Below are 17,228 nucleotides of genomic sequence, written 5' to 3'. Positions count from 1 at the left end.
TTAATTTGAAACAAAAAACAGGACTATGTAGCACTTTTTTTAATTTAGTTGTGTTAAAACTAAATTAAATTAAAACTAAAGATTTTGGTGTAACTATAAAGTGACGGAGAAATGTTTTATAATTCGAAAGTCCTTTTTTTTTTTTGTAGTTTTTTTTCCTCCCTGGTCAATGTTGATGTTTGAGCTGGTAGTTCAGAACTGGGAGCTTATGCTCTGAGCTGAGTGCATTCCTTTAAAGTCTGTCAAGCAAACTGGAGTTTACCATCCCATTGTCCTATATTCAGTACTGCTTTTAGTGTATGTGCTTGTAACAATCTGAGTGACACTTTGTTTTACAAAGGATCTTGAACAAGCCTATGGAACTGCTTTTAGTCTGTGACAAGGCAATTTGTTGAATCATTTCAGCATGAAAAGCCAGCATGACAGGCCTTGCTTATTTTTCAGCAGGCAAGAAAATAACTTCAAGCTTATGTTCTTCCACCAGTGTTCTACATGAAGTAAATAGGCACAGCTGGAAAGCGGAGGGTCTAATCATGCTCTCAGAGGGTGTACAAGAAACAATCAAATAGACATTTGATAGCTTAGTGATTGGGTGGCTTTGAGATGGTGTCACAGGGCTGACTTAGTTTTCTAGTTGGATAAAAACCACTTTTGTTTTGAAACCTTTCAGCTTTAAAAATCTCAAGGATAAAATGAGAGGTAAACTTGCTCAGGAAGGCCATTTAGTTGCAGAAGAGTTCTTGCACATTTTGCAGCTGCACTCCAGGTTTCTTAATTTTCTTCAATTTGTCCTGAAACCTGGGAAAAAAAATTGACATGCTGGTTTTCACATCCTCTCCACATATAAGCTCCTCATGCAATCAGAAATATTATATCAAGTGAAGAAAAAGATGCTGGAAAGGAAAAGATGTGATGTCCAGAGACACAGGTAAGATATATTCAAAGGCATTAATGCACAGCACCATACAGCTACTGTAATGTGCCTTCTATTCTTCATATTACTACATGTTAACATTCTTGCAGCCCCATGGAGGAAATTACTGTACTTTAGTCTCAAGCAAAAAACTTGTGGTGGATAGTGGTCTGCATATCTTACCTGAAAGTCATCTATTCAGTCCTCAGCCTTATTTCTAGCTACAGGATTTCTACATTTCAATATCTTCCAGTAAGTTGAAAATCACACAGCTGCTGCATATGACTGATCTTTTGTTCACGCCCCAGCATGAGTAATGTTTCATACAACACTTATCCTACACATGTGTTTAAAAACTACTTTTATGAAATGATTCTTAGTGAAGCCTCTTTAAATAATAAAAGGTGGGAAATTGGACAACTACCAGTAACAAACACAGCAAAGCAATAGATAAAAATTTGCTCCAGTTGTCAATGGCAGAAAAACAAAAGTATAATTGCATTAAAAAAACTTAATTTGAAGAATGTTAGCTTGCACAGTCAAATATATATGTTAGAAAATGCTAGAATTAGGGTTGCCTCTGTAACATTAAATTTAGTCACTTCGTGCATCATCATAGTCTTTAAGACGAGCGTTTCACAACCTTTATTTATAAGGTATCCCTTTTTTAAAAAAATAATTATAAGTACCCCCAGGACCTACAGTTTTCAGACACATTTTTTTTTCTACCATTGCAACACATTTGTTTAAACAACTTAATCGTAGTCAGACGGGCAATGAAATTTTTGGGTGTAAAACACACAAAAATAATAAAGTGCTGTAAAACTTAAAACCAAAATTCAGTTTTCTCCAAATTTCAGTTGTGTTGACATAGCCCCAAGACTTCTCTTGAGTACCCTTGAGGGTACTCATACCACTGGTTGAGAAACACTGTTTAAGACTATGTGCTATCTTTTCCCCCACATACTTCCATGAGATTTGCAGACAAGGTTCTGAATGTACTAAAAATGCAGAGGTGGAAATTTGATATTAATATTCTTTGCTGCTGCTCCTTTTGTAATCAACATAGTTAGATCCCTTCAAATCTATGGATATTCATTTTTATATCCACAGGTATTCGCAGATTTGTCTATTAGTGGATCATTTTTGCGACTTGTGGATCAGATGTGGATACAAATTTTGTAACTAACCATCGTTCTTGGTGATATGGAGATTTTCAAAGGTGAATTGATTGCTTATTTCCTTTAAAAAATCTCATATTGTTGTGAGAGGGAACCGTATGTTTAAACCCCAGTAGAAAGCAGGCACTCGTTAGAATTTTTAACTGCTCTGCTGAATTGAAACTAATCAGAACAGCAGAACAGAACATTAAAAGCAAGAGTTATTCAGTTGTACTAGTGTTACTGACATATTAAGGAGGCCTTTTATGTTAAGCCCCTTTTCTAAGGCCTTTAACTTTCTGGAAGGATGTCACCATTTAAGTCAGTGGTTTGAATCCAGTCAAGTTAGCAATAACAGAAAACCATTACCACCCAATGGAAGAGTCACCTATAAAAAATGAGATGCTGTTAGTTCCAAATGTGATGGTAGTTAGTTAGCACTAGGACCTGAATTAGTTGTCAGTCTTGGCAGGGTGTAGGATGAGAGTCTCCTTAGCCCCCCACTCCACCCACACAGGCGGTGGCCTGGCAGCCAACATTAGTTGCCCCAGGGATGGAGCTGGCTCCAGCATTAGGAAGGCGGGATAAAGGACAGGCTGCAGTTTACCCTCAGTACATTCACTGTCTTTTCAAAATGATATAAAGCTATTGGTAGCAATAAAGCTACCAATTAGGGATTCAAGATAGTGTTGTTCACAAAACAGCCTGGGTGGCTTTCGCTTGAGTCTGATGGGTAGCAAGTGACATCATGGTTGTTTGCCGATTTCTTCTGAATTCTTCAGAGCAGGTATGGGAGGAACCTAAGTGGGAATTACTCGTGCTGATTTCATAAAGTACTGGATAAATAAGTCATTGAACCAATTCCGACTTACCAGAGATGTCACAGCATTTAGAGCTGTCACAGCATGCAGTTCCTCAGTGAAGCAGTAACAATGTGGCCATGCTGTTTTACAATGAAGATGATGGGTTATGTTCACATGGAATCTAGGTTATTGCCCCATAAAACAGGACAACGTGCTAGAATTGTTAATTCTACGTTAGCAGTGCTTAATTAGTCAGTGTGTTTAACCAAGTGATCAAAACAGCAGGCCACAGAGAAGAAGGGGATGGTAGAAATAAGAGAGCACCATTAAGCGTGAGTATCACAAGCATTCAGAAAATGTAGAGTCCTCTGAAATGTGATGTTTATCTTAGTGAAAGCTTTAAGCTTCTGTTTTAAGGCATGCAACATTGGGTTACTATAATAAAAATGATACTTTTACAGTGTCTTTAATCCTGAAAGATTCCTGGCGATTTTGCAAACTGTCCACTACAACTCTACAGCAACCACCTCTGGGGTGGCAGAGTGCAACCAGTGGACATTCAGCACAACTATGGGCATTTTGGCTAAGGAGATAGGTGAATTCCTAGTTGTAAAAAAAGTCAAGGCAAAAAAAACAGGGCCTAGGTTTTAAGAGCTCATAAGAAAATTGGAGAGAAGACATGTTGTGTTGCCATGGAAATCATTAGTTTGAATAAACTTTCTCTGAGAAGAGACATTAAGCAAACCATCTCAGCCAGTCAGACTTGCACTTTCCATTCTTAGGGTATGTCTACACTAGCCCCCTAGTTCAAACTAGGGTGGCTAATGTAGGCATTCGAATTTGCAAATGAAGCCCGGGATTTAAATATCCCGAGCTTCATTTGCATGGTCCCGGGAGGGCGACATTTTTAAATCCCCTTAGTTTGAACTGACTGCCCAGCTACATGCGGCAGTCAGATGTTAATCCGAACTAAGCCCTTAGTTCGGATTAACTGTTATTCCTCCTTCAATGAGGTATGTCCCTAATGACTAAATCAGGGTGCTGCTGCCACATTTTCTCCATTTTAAGTTCATGTAATCTCTGCCATTCTCTGTTCTGCCAGTCAATCAGCTTCTGTCACTCCAGCTGGTCACTCTAATGCCTGGCCTCCAGCTCTATCCTCATCTTCCCCATGAGCAGAATTTCTCCTTTAGCTGCATCTTCTTCCATTCAAAATCTGCTGCTCTGGAAATCTGTCTGCTGGACTGTCTGTGGCAAAGTCTCCTTGATAATCTATGTATCCTATAGAAGAAGTGGAGATATCTTCTAGGCCAGTATTTCTCAAACTTTTTTTTTTTTATAAAGTACAGTACTCCTCTTTTCAAAAAATAAATTATAAGTACCCCCAGTACCTACAGTTTTCAGACACTCACAATTTTTTTCTACCATTTCAACACATTTGTTTAAACAACTTAATTGTAGCCGGGCGGGCAATGAAATTTTTGGACGTAAAAAGTTCAAAAATAATAAAATGCCGTAAAACTTAAAACAAAAATTCAGTTTTTTCCAAATTTCAGTTGTGTTGACATACCCCCCCCCCCAGACGTCTCTCGAATACCCCTGAGGGTACTCATACCACTGGCTGAGAAACACTGTACAAGGCAACCACTTGAGACAGGTGTTCCATGCTGCCCCAGATCGCAGGAGCACAGCTTGGACAGCAGCTTTGACTTTCTGAGCGCAGCAGCAGGCACTGTGCACACAAGCTCAAAGCTGATTGGTCTTGGCTTATTTGTAACTCCTGCTTGCTCCCTAGCTTTATCTCCACAGAATAAGTTGATCTGCTCGTTGTTTCAGTCCTGCACAGAATGTTTATATAATTGCAAAGGTCTCTCTCTCAAAATATTTACACACAATTACACTCATCGCACTTGCAACCACCATAAAAGTTCCATCTTAAGCAGTACATGGACAAAAGGTGTTTCAGGGTCACTGACTGTACTCTGCATGAATGAGGGAAGGGTGCTGTGCTTTCATAAGCACCATCTTGGCCCCTGCCAGATTGGTAGCTACACTTCTTTTTTCACAGAAAAGACAAACACACATAGTAACAAGGGCAAGATTAAATCCATAGTACATTTTACCCAAGATCCTGGAGAGTTCACTGTTGCATATGCTTATGACAGCAGCTGATTTTTCAACCTGTGCAAAAACAAGTGTTCTTCCCAGTGGGATGAAAGAGACAAATTCATGAGAAGTGAAATAAGACACCATCCCCTGAAGGGCTTGATCATGGTCCAGTGATACTTGTTGTGTAGCACTGTTTCAAAACGGCACTGGGTGGACTCAGCGTGTTCCCTGTGGCCATCATTACAAAGCCCCATGCCAACAATTACCAGTAAGGTTGGCTGAAAATCTGTGAATGCAACATTTTCTCTTTAGCAAATGGAATTTCATAAAAACAAAAATTTTCCCAGTGTAAAATCCATCAGGATAACACCTATCTCTTCACCTGTCTGTGCTGATGCAGTGCCTCGTGGGAGATGAAATTCCAGGTCTTTAATGCCTCTATTTTCCGCTGCACATACGGCTCTGCAGATTACATCTCCTTTGATGCACCTGGTCTCTTCTTCAGGGGTATAGTCCTGAATGGGCAAGTACAGGAAGACCCCTGCCTGGGTGATTTCATGCATGGGATGCTGTCAGCCGACGGTCAGGGCAGTAAGTCCCTTATGACCGGCTGAAGTTCTTTTAAATTGTGCTTGGTTCTGTTACAGCAACTGAAGGAGTCAGGTTAAAGCTTAAACAGTTACTATTTTATTGTTACAGGGCAAACTTAGCTGTTAAATGCTACTGCTGTGTTACAGATAACACAGCCATTACAAAGGACAGGACAGAAATTACACTAATAAGTCACTTACAGGTACCATGAAACCCTTTTGGTTCTCTGAGCTCTTATTAAATGCATGCAAAATAGACACCTAGCAGGTATAATTCTCACCCCTACGTTCCAGACTTGGAGTGGCCAGCGTCTTTCTCTCAATCCCTCAGGAAGAAGTAGGGCGAGGTTGGGCGTCCCACAGACCTTGGGAGACAATCAATACCTGCCAGCAGGTGTAGATGATTGGAGCTCAAATGGGGTGGGCTACTAAACCCCTCCTTATACCCCTTGGGTCACGTAGGCTTCTTCCTTGTCTCAAGTGGCCAATTAGGAAAAATGGCTTTGAATGCCAAGTTTCCCACAAAGGGTGCAAAGCATAATTCACACCTGGGAAAATGCAGACAATGGGCACCTCTGGTATGTGATGGGTGAAGATTCCTCTCCTAGGACAGTGCAGGTGTGTCAATTACTGATACTAGCCATCACGGTGACGGGAGGCCTCCCAGTCGTCAGCTAGCCCATTTACTGTCTGGTTTCTGTTTATGGTAGAGTCAGGGACAGGCAGCACACCTGCGTTCCCAGGGCATCAAAGGCTGACTGCCTTTCTCTTGCTCTCGGGGAGGGGGGAACCAAGATGGGGTTCATATCTGGCTACATTCCACCCCCTTGACACGCCTCACTATGTCCCAGAACGCAAGATGGCGGTGATGCCAGGACCTGTTGTCCTCCTTGGAGGAAGCTAAAATCGCCCTATCGGCAGGGTCTCATCAGATAATTTTGGATCAAGGGATTGATTAGGATCGCTTCCCAACGCCATATACCAGATTTGTGCAGAGGAGGTAGCACTGTACACAAAACGCCTAACAATACATAGAAGCATGCAGCAAGCAATTACGACAAGTAAAATGGTTAATATAGTATTTACAATAGAGTGAAGGAATGGAGTTAACGAAAGTCCTAGGTGTTGGGCTAGCCAATCTAGCCATGAGGGTTTTTCGTTCTCAGTTACAGCGTGTATTATTTTAACAGCGCCTTTTATAGCGAATGCATCTTGTTTAATTTGTAACCATCAAGATTGGTTAATTATCGCATATACTCCCCCCCCCCTGCTGGGCTAAAACTATGTCTAAGGCTATTCACTAATGCCTTCTCCAGCTCAGCTACTCCAAGCCAGGGCAGGAATGTGCGGGTGAACTGGTGAAAAATCTGTAGGGTGTTCTATAAGGGGGTTCAGGGTGAATCTTCTTGGTATCCAGTGCAGGAAACTTCCAAGGTTAGTGAGACCAGGAGCTATAATGTGGGGGTGTACAGTGAGCCCCCCAGGGGCAGCGTGCCTCAGTGAGCAGCGCCCTATTTAATTCAGTGGCAGATACTTGTAGGCTTTCTGCCTGCAAATGAAAAAGAGTCCTGGCTCTTCCTTTAGAATAGGGGAGCAGGGTCACTTATACCACCCTGTTCCAATGGGTCCTTTCTTTGGGGTATGGTGGGTAGCACAGTAACTATCATTAGCGGCTGTGCAATGCAAGGCAAGCAGCAAGTCCTGTAGGACCAGATCCGCTGCAAAAAGCTCTGCCCTAGCACACTGGTTTGGGACCGGTGTTAGGAATAATGAATAATGACTGAAGTTTAGGGGAATAATGGTAACATTGCTAGATAGTGGGATGTTATATCCCCGGCACCTTAAGGGTTTTTGGTGGGTTGCATTGGGATAGACATCCCAGACTTTTAATTTCTACGCTTCCCTAGAGGTTCCTGTTATATACTCCAGAGGTTGATCCCATAGTATAGGTTGCCATTGTCCATGCCACCCCCAAGTTCCTTTCCCAGAGCCATTCCGAAGATCCTGGTGGTCGGGGTCACTGTCGTTGAACCAGGCTGGTTCACATCTGAGGATGTACACGTCCAACAGTCTGTGGCGCCAGTTTGGATGGCATTCTAGAAAGGGTGCCTGGGAATGGCGGAGGCTGCTGTGGCCACAAGAAATGTTACAACAAGTCCAAACATCATGCTGTCGCTCGGATCGGGGTCTGTCACACAACCAAGTTTGATTCTAAAAGAAAGCACAAAGTCAACCGGTCTTGGATACAATCCAAGCCTTAGTTATAGTTATTGGCATCCTTCGGGTCGGGTAGGCAAAGCCAATTCCCAAGACAATCTCTACTCCAGTTAAAACATACTTCCACCCTTGCTTACTGGTGGGTGGTGGACCAATATAATCTACTTGCCAGGTTGCCCATAGTATTTTTCCATCTCTTAGCCTGGCAAACCGTTGCCCTTCTGTTATATGTTTCCTTGAGTTCAGCACATAGAGTGCAAGCTTGTACCAGATCTCTGGCTTGTTTGTGTGCGATAGGCCACCCCCTGGCATGTGCCTGCCACACCAGCTCATCGCTTCCTGTGTGTCCCAAGGTTTCATGTAGCCAAATGTACAGGCGTTCCCAATCCACCTGGGCAGCAAAAATTTGTACTGCTGCATCTGCTAGGTTATTTAGCTGTGCAGTCAGGGTGTTATTCTTTTGGCGAGCTGCCACATGACCTATGCTTAAGGCATTTTGGGTTGCATACTGGTATATCCATTTCCAATATTCCAATCTCCAAACAGGTTTTCCTCTTATTTCCCAGTTAGTTATCCACTGGGTGGCTCCAGCCCATATAGCATAGGAGTTAGTGTAAATGGAACTGGCATCTGCCTCATAAGCTAGTTTGATTGCTGCCAGCTCTGCAAGCTGAGCTGTTCCTTCTATGTTTGTGGTCAGGGGTGCAGTGGATGTGTCTGCTGAGACAGCAGCAGCCTTCCCTGTCCACTTTCCTTTGAAATAGGCAGGCAGCCTGTATTCACATATAATGTTGAATTTAAAAGCAAGCCAAAAGTGTTATCAACTCAGCCTTGAAAAGAGACAGTTAAGTGTCAAAGCTTGAATTTCTAAAATAATAATTTGGTTTCTAGAAAGTTAAATTTAACCTTAAGAATTGAATGCCCAACAGAAGCACTAACCAATTTGTACCTTGTCTGTTTGTAATTTTAAGCAAGAGGACATTATCCAAAACAAAATAAAACTAGTTAATTTGAAACCCACGAAATAGTTACAATATATAGAGCTCATTCTTTTATGCAGTTAACCAATTAAGTTTCAGTAGAATCCCTAATTTTCCTTTGCAGTTTTAACAAAGGTGTCCATAGACAAACTGTTTACATTTGATTGTTTCTTTGCCTAGATGGTTTGCACAGTGCTTAAGGAAGAGGCTGCAAAGAAACAAGATATCATTTTTAAAACAAGATTTCCCTTCACATCATTTAATTCCTTCCACACTCCCACGGAGTCCACTTTTTGTCTTCACATTCCCTCAAATCACTTGCTTTGTCCTTTCAAAGAAAATGTTTCTCAACTTTCCAATGTCTGCTCTACTTTCCTTATTCCTTCAACTATGCCCATAGGGCTCCAAACTTTTTGCCTTCCCCTTTCTACATGCTTTTTCCTTCTTATGGTCCATCCTAATTCCTGCTAAATGACTTTTTCCAATGACACAGTTTTGTCTACTATTAATTTGGTAAGGAGGGTGAGCTTGTTCACTAAGCCTCATACCTCCTGGTCCTTTTCTTAAGCATATTCCTGAAGGAAGGAAAAAAATAAATCTGAGAGTTTCTTTAACTCTCAGCACCCATCCTTAAGGGAATCTAACTCGTCTGGGTACTGAGGGACATGCATTTCTACTCTCCACTTCTGAAGCGGAGGCTTTTACATTTTTGCAGTTTCATATTTGTATTCTTATTCAGTGAATTTTGAAGAACACCTCATTACAGGTTTTCCATAGAAGACAAGCTGCAGCTGCTTCCCTCTCCATTGGAGCCAAGGGTTTACATATCCACGAGTAGTTAGCCAATTGTCTTCTAGGTCTGAAATTGTATGGACAAGCAGCTAACACTTGATCAGATCAAGGGCTATGCCCGAACCTTTGCAAGATTTTGTTCAAAAGGGGTAACATCTTTTACAAATGCCAATTTCTCAGTCTTCTCTCTGGGAGCCTTCTTAAAAGACTGTTTACATTTAAACATTTGCTAGTATACCCAACCCCCTATTGGGACTAAAATAGCAATACCAATACCTCCTTTTTTTTCTTTCTGGAGGGCTACAATTTGAACTTTCTGATCTCAGGTAGTTTGCTAATTAAACTTAGCTATTACCTGCAAAGTTTCTTTGTGCTGCCAGCTAGGGCATTTGCATCACAAAGGAAATTACAACCTGTTGTGGCTCCTGGAGCCTTCACAGCCATTTTTCCTTCTACAATATACATGGCATGTCACAGGAAAATGTACAATCTTTGTTTACAACACTACTTAGCCACATTAAACTTTGCATAGAGTGTAACTCTTTCTTTATGCTCACAGTTTTCCTGTACTTTCATTAAATAACTTGGACTGAAATGGTCTTACTGAAAGTAAACCAAACCAATTTGTTTTAAACCTACAAACAAGATTACTGGATCTTGAAAACCACATTTATTTATACTATATATATGTATATTTACACACAGATACACATACATTCTCTCTGAACCTTTCTTACACTATTTCTACATACCTGTACAACAATTGCATTCCCTTTTTATTCATTGGGGTAGTTAAATTCCAATAGAACCCCCTCCCTTTAGAGTTCTTTTAGCAGTATCTCTAATAAAATGTACAGATTTGAGTCAAATTTGCCTGGATTATTTACAGACATTCCTTTGGAAAAAGGGCCCATTTTTCCTTCAGAATGGCTGCAAAGAAAATACAATTTCCTATCTATACCATTTTAGCATTTGCACAACTGCTCAATTCTCTCCACTCTCTGTAGAGTTAAATTCTCTGTGGGTTTCTTTTCTTAAAACACTTTCTTATCTCTAAAAATAATAAAAAAAACTGGCCTTGTTTCAGATATTACTCTTGTAAGTATTGTTTGAAGGATTTAGATTTCTAGTACTTACTGCCTTTTTCTCAGTTCTCCCATAAGGCCTTCAGTCTATCTGTTACCTGCCTGCTTGTCTGGGCCTGATCCTGTTTTCCTTGCTAAATGGAAAGTGGCTCCTTTCCACAGACTCAGGCTTTGTCCCATTCCTTAACTTGCAGGCAGTTCTATACTTACAGAACTGTACCCACAACTCCTCAGGATTTCCCCAATCATTTTCTAACATTTCTCTATCCCATTTTGGGTTGCCCCAACCTTCCTGGGCAAACCCTTTCACTATACCACTAAAATCCATGTCTATCATGACAAGCTTCATGTTGCTGTATGTGAACCAGTAGCACAATCCTGCCGACTATGCCTTGTCTCAAGTGGCCAATTAGGAAAAATGGCTTTGAATGCCAAGTTTCCCACAAAGGGTGCAAAGCATAATTCACACATGGGAAAATGCAGACAATGGGCACCTCTGGTATGTGATGGGCGAAGATTCCTCTCCTAGGACAGTGCAGGTGTGTCAATTACTGGTACTAGCCATCACGGCGACGGGAAGCCTCCCAGTCGTCAGCTAGCCCATTTGCTGTCTGGTTTCTGTTTATGGTAGAGTCAGGGACAGGCAGCACACCTGCGTTCCCAGGGCATCAAAGGCTGACTGCCTTTCTCTTGTTCTCTGGGGGGTGGGGGGGATTCATGTCTGGCTACAGATGCATAGAGAGAATCCCATTTTCAGAACAAAACAGCATCCTCCATGTAGCAAAAGTGCTAGAATACCAGAGGAGCTGAGCTGTCTCCTGCCACATAATGTTACCATATGGTAAGGTTGAAACATTTTCATTTTGCTAGGAAATGCCTAAGCTTGTTCTTTCAATGTTTGTGAATCAGACTTTTTTTTGTGTGCAACTTTCATATATAGGCCAATAACCGATGTTAAAATATTGGAATTTCCTGCAGGGTGAAAATTGCGGTGTTCAATCTGCTAATGGTTTTGTGGATAAGACTGCAGTTAGTTATTGTTTCTTAATTCTGATTCGTCAGTGGCGAATTTGGATGATTATCCTCTTTCCCGATTAATTCATAAAAATAAACCATTCTGCAGAGTTGTGGGATCAGGTTTCTTCTTAGCTTAACAGTTTGGAGACCAGTCTAGTGAGATATCATTATAGGTTGTTTTGCAATTACTATAGTATTGCACAATTGACTCTAGTAACACCTATTAATGCCTTATCTTGGCAATTGCATTTGTTTCTTGAATTTACATTGTGACTATTCTCTTTCAGTCTGAAAATCCAATTGTGGGGCTGTAACAAAGAGATTTCCCCCTCCCATCCCTCAATTATAGGTAGGGTATCTATTTGGAGTGCCCAGTTACAGAGGCAGCACACTGAATAGGCTTAAAATGTGGGTTGGTTTTACAATGTAGATGAGACCAAACCATATATGGAAATCATACTACAGCTTTGGACATTACAGACTTTGATGTGAAAACCTAGTTTGGTCCAATGTGCACTGTAAATGTGAGCTGTATTTTAATTTTAGGATGTTATTTTGAGAGGGGCCTGCATCGTGGCAGTCTTTCACATATTATAGAAAAAAAATCTAAGGCTGCAGCAGACAGAGCTGGAGCTCACTGCTCAGTATTGTATTTCTTTTCCCACAGATCCGCTTTTACTATCTGGTCAAAAATACAAGTGACCACTTCCTCTACATCTCTCTTTTTCTTTTCACCTGCTAAGTCTTTTGTTTGTATAGTTTAGCCAACTGTGCTGTCAGGTCCCAGGCTTGTTAGGCAAATTCCTCTCAGGTGCTCACCATTAGCATGTCGGCAGGTCACAGCAGAGCTGGGCTGGGAGGCTCACGTCATTGGACTTCCCAAAATTTGCTATCTGGCTGCTTTTTCTTCCACCTTTCTGACTTCTTCTGCCAGCTCAGTGGACTTTACTGTTGTTCTCTTAACTGAAGATGAAGTAGAATTGGATTTTGATATTGAATTCCTCTCACAATGTGAGTCAATCTGGTCTGATACATCCGCTCAGCAGTCACGGCGCCTCTCTTGACAGTTCTCTCTCTGTAAATAAGCTTAAGCCTTCTAGCCCCTTTGTTGTCAGACATTAAGGAACTAAAAATATTCTCTGTGCTCCCTAAGGTGTGAGCAAGGGCCGCTAGATAGGGCTGGCCTGACCATATAGGCAATCTAAGCAGTTGCCTGATGTGCCAGGCTTTCAGGGGTGCCAATTAGATTGAAGTGATTTTTTTCTCTATTTAAAAATATATTAATATGGTCTCTCTTATAAATGGAAGTATTGGATATTGTGCTTGTAAAACAGTGCATCATTGCCATGTCAGAAGTTGAGTTCTGTTATTTACTTCATAATGTGGAGCACGGCTGTGTTTGTAAATACAGTTAAAATGTGTCCTGGCATAGCTTCAAAAGAGCGCCGCCTGGATTTGCTGCCTGGGGGCAGAGTCTGGCAGTTCAGTTGTTCTCAGTAGCCCAGTGTTGTCCAGTCATACAGTTTAGTCAGGCTTGCTCAACGCTTAGTGAGGGCCAGTCAGAGATGCACAGTAGCTGCTGTTCTGCCGTGTTATGAGACATGATTCTGAAGACTCTGTGCCCATGAAGAATCTGTGTTGTGATGGACTTGAAAAATTGGAAAAGAGGTTTTAATAAGATTGTATAAAGGAGAATCACAAGTAAGAATCACTCGTAAGGTTGTGTATTTATTGTAGACTGTTATTGTTAAAGTAATAGTAAAGCCCTGATTTTGGAAAACCTAACTGCTAATGTTAACGAATACCACATAACATACACATTCCTTTCCCTTCTAACTGCAAACAATGAAACTTCAGGGAAAGGAAAACAACAGCTGCAACAGACCAAGACGTTTCCAGAAGGATGCAAGAGTGATGAAGCATTTGAAAAGATACTAATATATGCTTGTGAGCTTGCTGAGGAATTTGAACTATCAACAGACATTGAACCAGCATGTGGTGGGAGAAAGAAGCAACAGTTAACCTATGAGATGACTTAGTTCAGGATCCAAAACAAAAGTTCAAAATAACTTCTACTTTTCAGCCCTAAGTACTGTAGTCTAGTCAGTTAAAGAACAATTTGAGCAGATAGAGCAGCTTGATTCAATATTTGATTTTATTGACAATGTACGTGGTTTGCAAAATAAGACTTTCAAACAGATATTAGAACATTGCTTGAAGCAAGAGTTGGCATTACCATATAGAAATTCAAAAGGTATTGAGGCAGTAGGTTTGTGCAGTGATCTGAAGACTGTTTTACAGTGACTTCCAAAATATCTTATGCCTTAAGATATACTGAAGTTTATTTCTGAACCCAGGCCCACAGTCAACTTTCCCAACATCTTCATTGCTCTTCAAATTCTCTTGACTGTTTCTGTTGCTAGTGGGAAGCATAACTTTTCAAAGTTAAAACTGATAAAGACATACCTTCATTCTTCCATGCTGAAAGAAAGACTTGTTGGCTGGCTACCATCTCAAGAGGACACGCAATAGCTTCATGACATTGTCTCAAACAACTTATTGCCCAGCCTGTGAAAGCAAAAGTGTGAAAAGCAAAGTTTGAAATGTTTACACAAATCGATGGCCCAGTGCAAAAGGGTTACCGCTCAAAAACAGACTTCATTCAGTACCAGGGAATAAAGATTTTCAGAGCTTCCCCAAAATCTGTTCCTTTGGAAAGAAGACAGTTGCAACTTGAAGTGCAACTATTTATAGCGCTGACCAGAAACACTGTGTGGAACTCAAAATGATTAAAACTTTAAAGTGTCAGCTACTGGGTAGTTTACCCTATACAGTATAATTGTGCTAGGATTAATGAAAAGTAGAAAAAAAAATCAATAAACATATTTCTTTTTACATTGTTCATTTTGAATGCCAAGTAAATAAAGGTAAAATTTCATTCTAGACTTCTTATTTTCTCTATATTGAATGCGGCGGGGAGGGTACAAAAGTCATAGTTCGCCTAGGGCACCACAAACCTTTGGCCTGGCCCTGCCTCTATGTCCTCCTTCACATTGAGCTTCAGGATGCAAATCGTATCAGATGTTTGGTCTCTGGAACTTTCTACTGGACATCTTCACTTTTCTGCATCAGGTACAGCCTACTCCTTTTCACTGGTATATTCCAATCAGGGTTCAAACTCTTCTTCCTCATGTATTGGGATGAGACCCCCACCCCCACGCCAGCAAATAATCTTAACTTAGGACAGAAGCTTGGCTTAGGATGGGACAGCACAACCTTTTCTGATGCTTGCCACAGTGCCTTTGCCTACTCATCGGGTGAGGATGCTTCGCCCAGGCTTAGAACTGCTAGGTGAAGGCCCAACACATACAGTGTATCAGTTAGGGTCTTCCCTTCTTTCCCTAATAAGGATGACATCTTCTGAAATTACTCTGTATCTGAGGTGGTGGCAGAGCTGGGGGGAGGGAGGAGAGGTGGGACTTGGGGGGCAGGATGGAGTCTGGGGCATAGGGTTTGGTTGCCCTGCACCCTCTAAATCTGGCTCTGGGTGGGGTTTGGTGGAAATTGGAACCTCCCAGCTTCCACAAGCTGCCTGCCGCTGCTTTCTCACTTAGAACCACTGGGGGTTCCACTGCCTCTCAGCTCTCACAGTGCTGCAAGGATACCCTTGTTCCTCACAAAAAGTGGCTGCATATTCTGTGCTTGCTCAAGCATGCTATGGCTGCCTGTGAAATGGGTTTACCTGAGTCTCACCAATGCCTCAGGTATCCTTATTACTAGAAGATAGTTTTCAAGGTCACTATTCATCTCTTTGCACTTGTATGTTATAGCCCCACCATGCCCCGTAACCCTCTAACGAGTACAGACATTATGCGAATTGATTTCCTCAAAATATAACTACATTATTTCTGGCAAATTAATGGCTCAAGCACCCCATGAGGCAATACTGCCCCATTGGCAGACACCGAATCTGTGTATAACACAAGGGAAATTTTAATACAAGGGAATGGAAACCAAACAGTTAGGGGTGCCCACCCTCCAGAGTTGTCCTGGAGTCTCCGGGAATTAAAAATTAGTCTTGAATTAAATTATGTCATATGATGAAACCTTCAGGAATATGTCCAACCAAAACTGACAATCCTACACTCATTTTAAAAAAACAAACAACAAATGGTCTGGTAGCACTTTATAGACTAAGGGTATGTCTACACTACAAAGTTAATTCGAACTAACAGACGGTAGTTCGAATTAACTTTGATAGGCACTACACATACAAACCGCTAGTTCGAACTTAATTCGAACTAGCAGAGCGTTTAATTCGAACTAGGTAAACCTCATTGTACGAGGACTAAAGCCTAGTTCGAATTAAGTAGTTTGAATTAAGGGCTGTGTAGCCACTTAAGTCGAACTAGTGGGAGGCTAGCCCTCCCCAGCTTTCCCTGGTGGCCACTCTGGGCACCACCAGGGAAACTCTTCTGCCCCCCCTCCCGGCCCCGGAGCCCTTAAAGGGGCACGGTCTGGCTACGGTGTCCATGCCAGGTGCAAGCCTGCCAGCACCCAGCCAGCAGACCCTGCACCTGGCACAGCACGAACCAGCCATCCGCTGCCACCCAGCCCTCCGCCTCTTCCCAGGACCAGGCTGGCGGCTCCCAGGAGCCTGCCCGGGGCTGCAAGAGGCGAGTGCCCGCCTGGTCTAGTGCGGAGATCATGGACCTCATCCACGACCTCCACACTAGGGACAGGAAAGTGGCCGTCTAGGGCAGGATAGCTACCAGTCTGGCCACCCAGGAGCAGGTTTGCATGAAAATCAAGGTGGTCCACTGAGACCCCCGACCCTGAGCCCTGAGCTTAGAACGGCCGTACTGGGTCAGACCAAAGGTCCATCTAGCCCAGTACCCTGTCTGCCGACAGCGGCCAACACTAGGGACTCTGGAGGGGATGGACCAAAACAATGACCAAGCCATTTGTCTCGTGCCATCCCTCTCCAGCCTTCCACAAACAGAGGCCAGGAACACCATTTCTACCCCCTGAGTAATAGCACTCCATGGACCCAACCTCCATGACTTTATCTCACTTCTCTTTAAACTCTGTTCTAGTTCTAGCCTTCACAGCCTCCTGCAGCAAGGAGTTCCACAGGTTGACTATTTGCTTTGTGAAGAAGAACTTTCGCTTATTAGTTTGAAGCCTGCTACGCATTCATTTCATTTGGTGTCCTCTAGTCCTGCTATTATGGGAACTAATGAAGAACTTTTCTTTATGCACCCTCTCCACACCACTCATGCTTTTATAGACCTCTATCATATCCCCCCCTCAGTCTCCTCTTTTCTAAGCTGAAAAGTCACAGTCTCCTTAGCCTCTCTTCATATGGGACCTGTTCCCAAGCCCTGATCATTTTAGTTGCCCTCCCCTCTCCCACCCTCTCTCTTCCCTTCTCCCACCTCCTTTTCCCGGTCTCCCCGAGTTCTGTTCAATAAAGAGAGTTTCTATTTTTGAACACACGTGTCCTTTATTTTGTACATCGGGAAGGGGGGCTAGGGAGGGGTAAATGGAAGGAGGTGAGGG

Source organism: Pelodiscus sinensis, chromosome 1, assembly GCF_049634645.1.
Source record: "Pelodiscus sinensis isolate JC-2024 chromosome 1, ASM4963464v1, whole genome shotgun sequence".
Taxonomy (NCBI): domain Eukaryota; kingdom Metazoa; phylum Chordata; order Testudines; family Trionychidae; genus Pelodiscus; species Pelodiscus sinensis.
Note: the sequence above shows the minus strand (reverse complement) of the source record.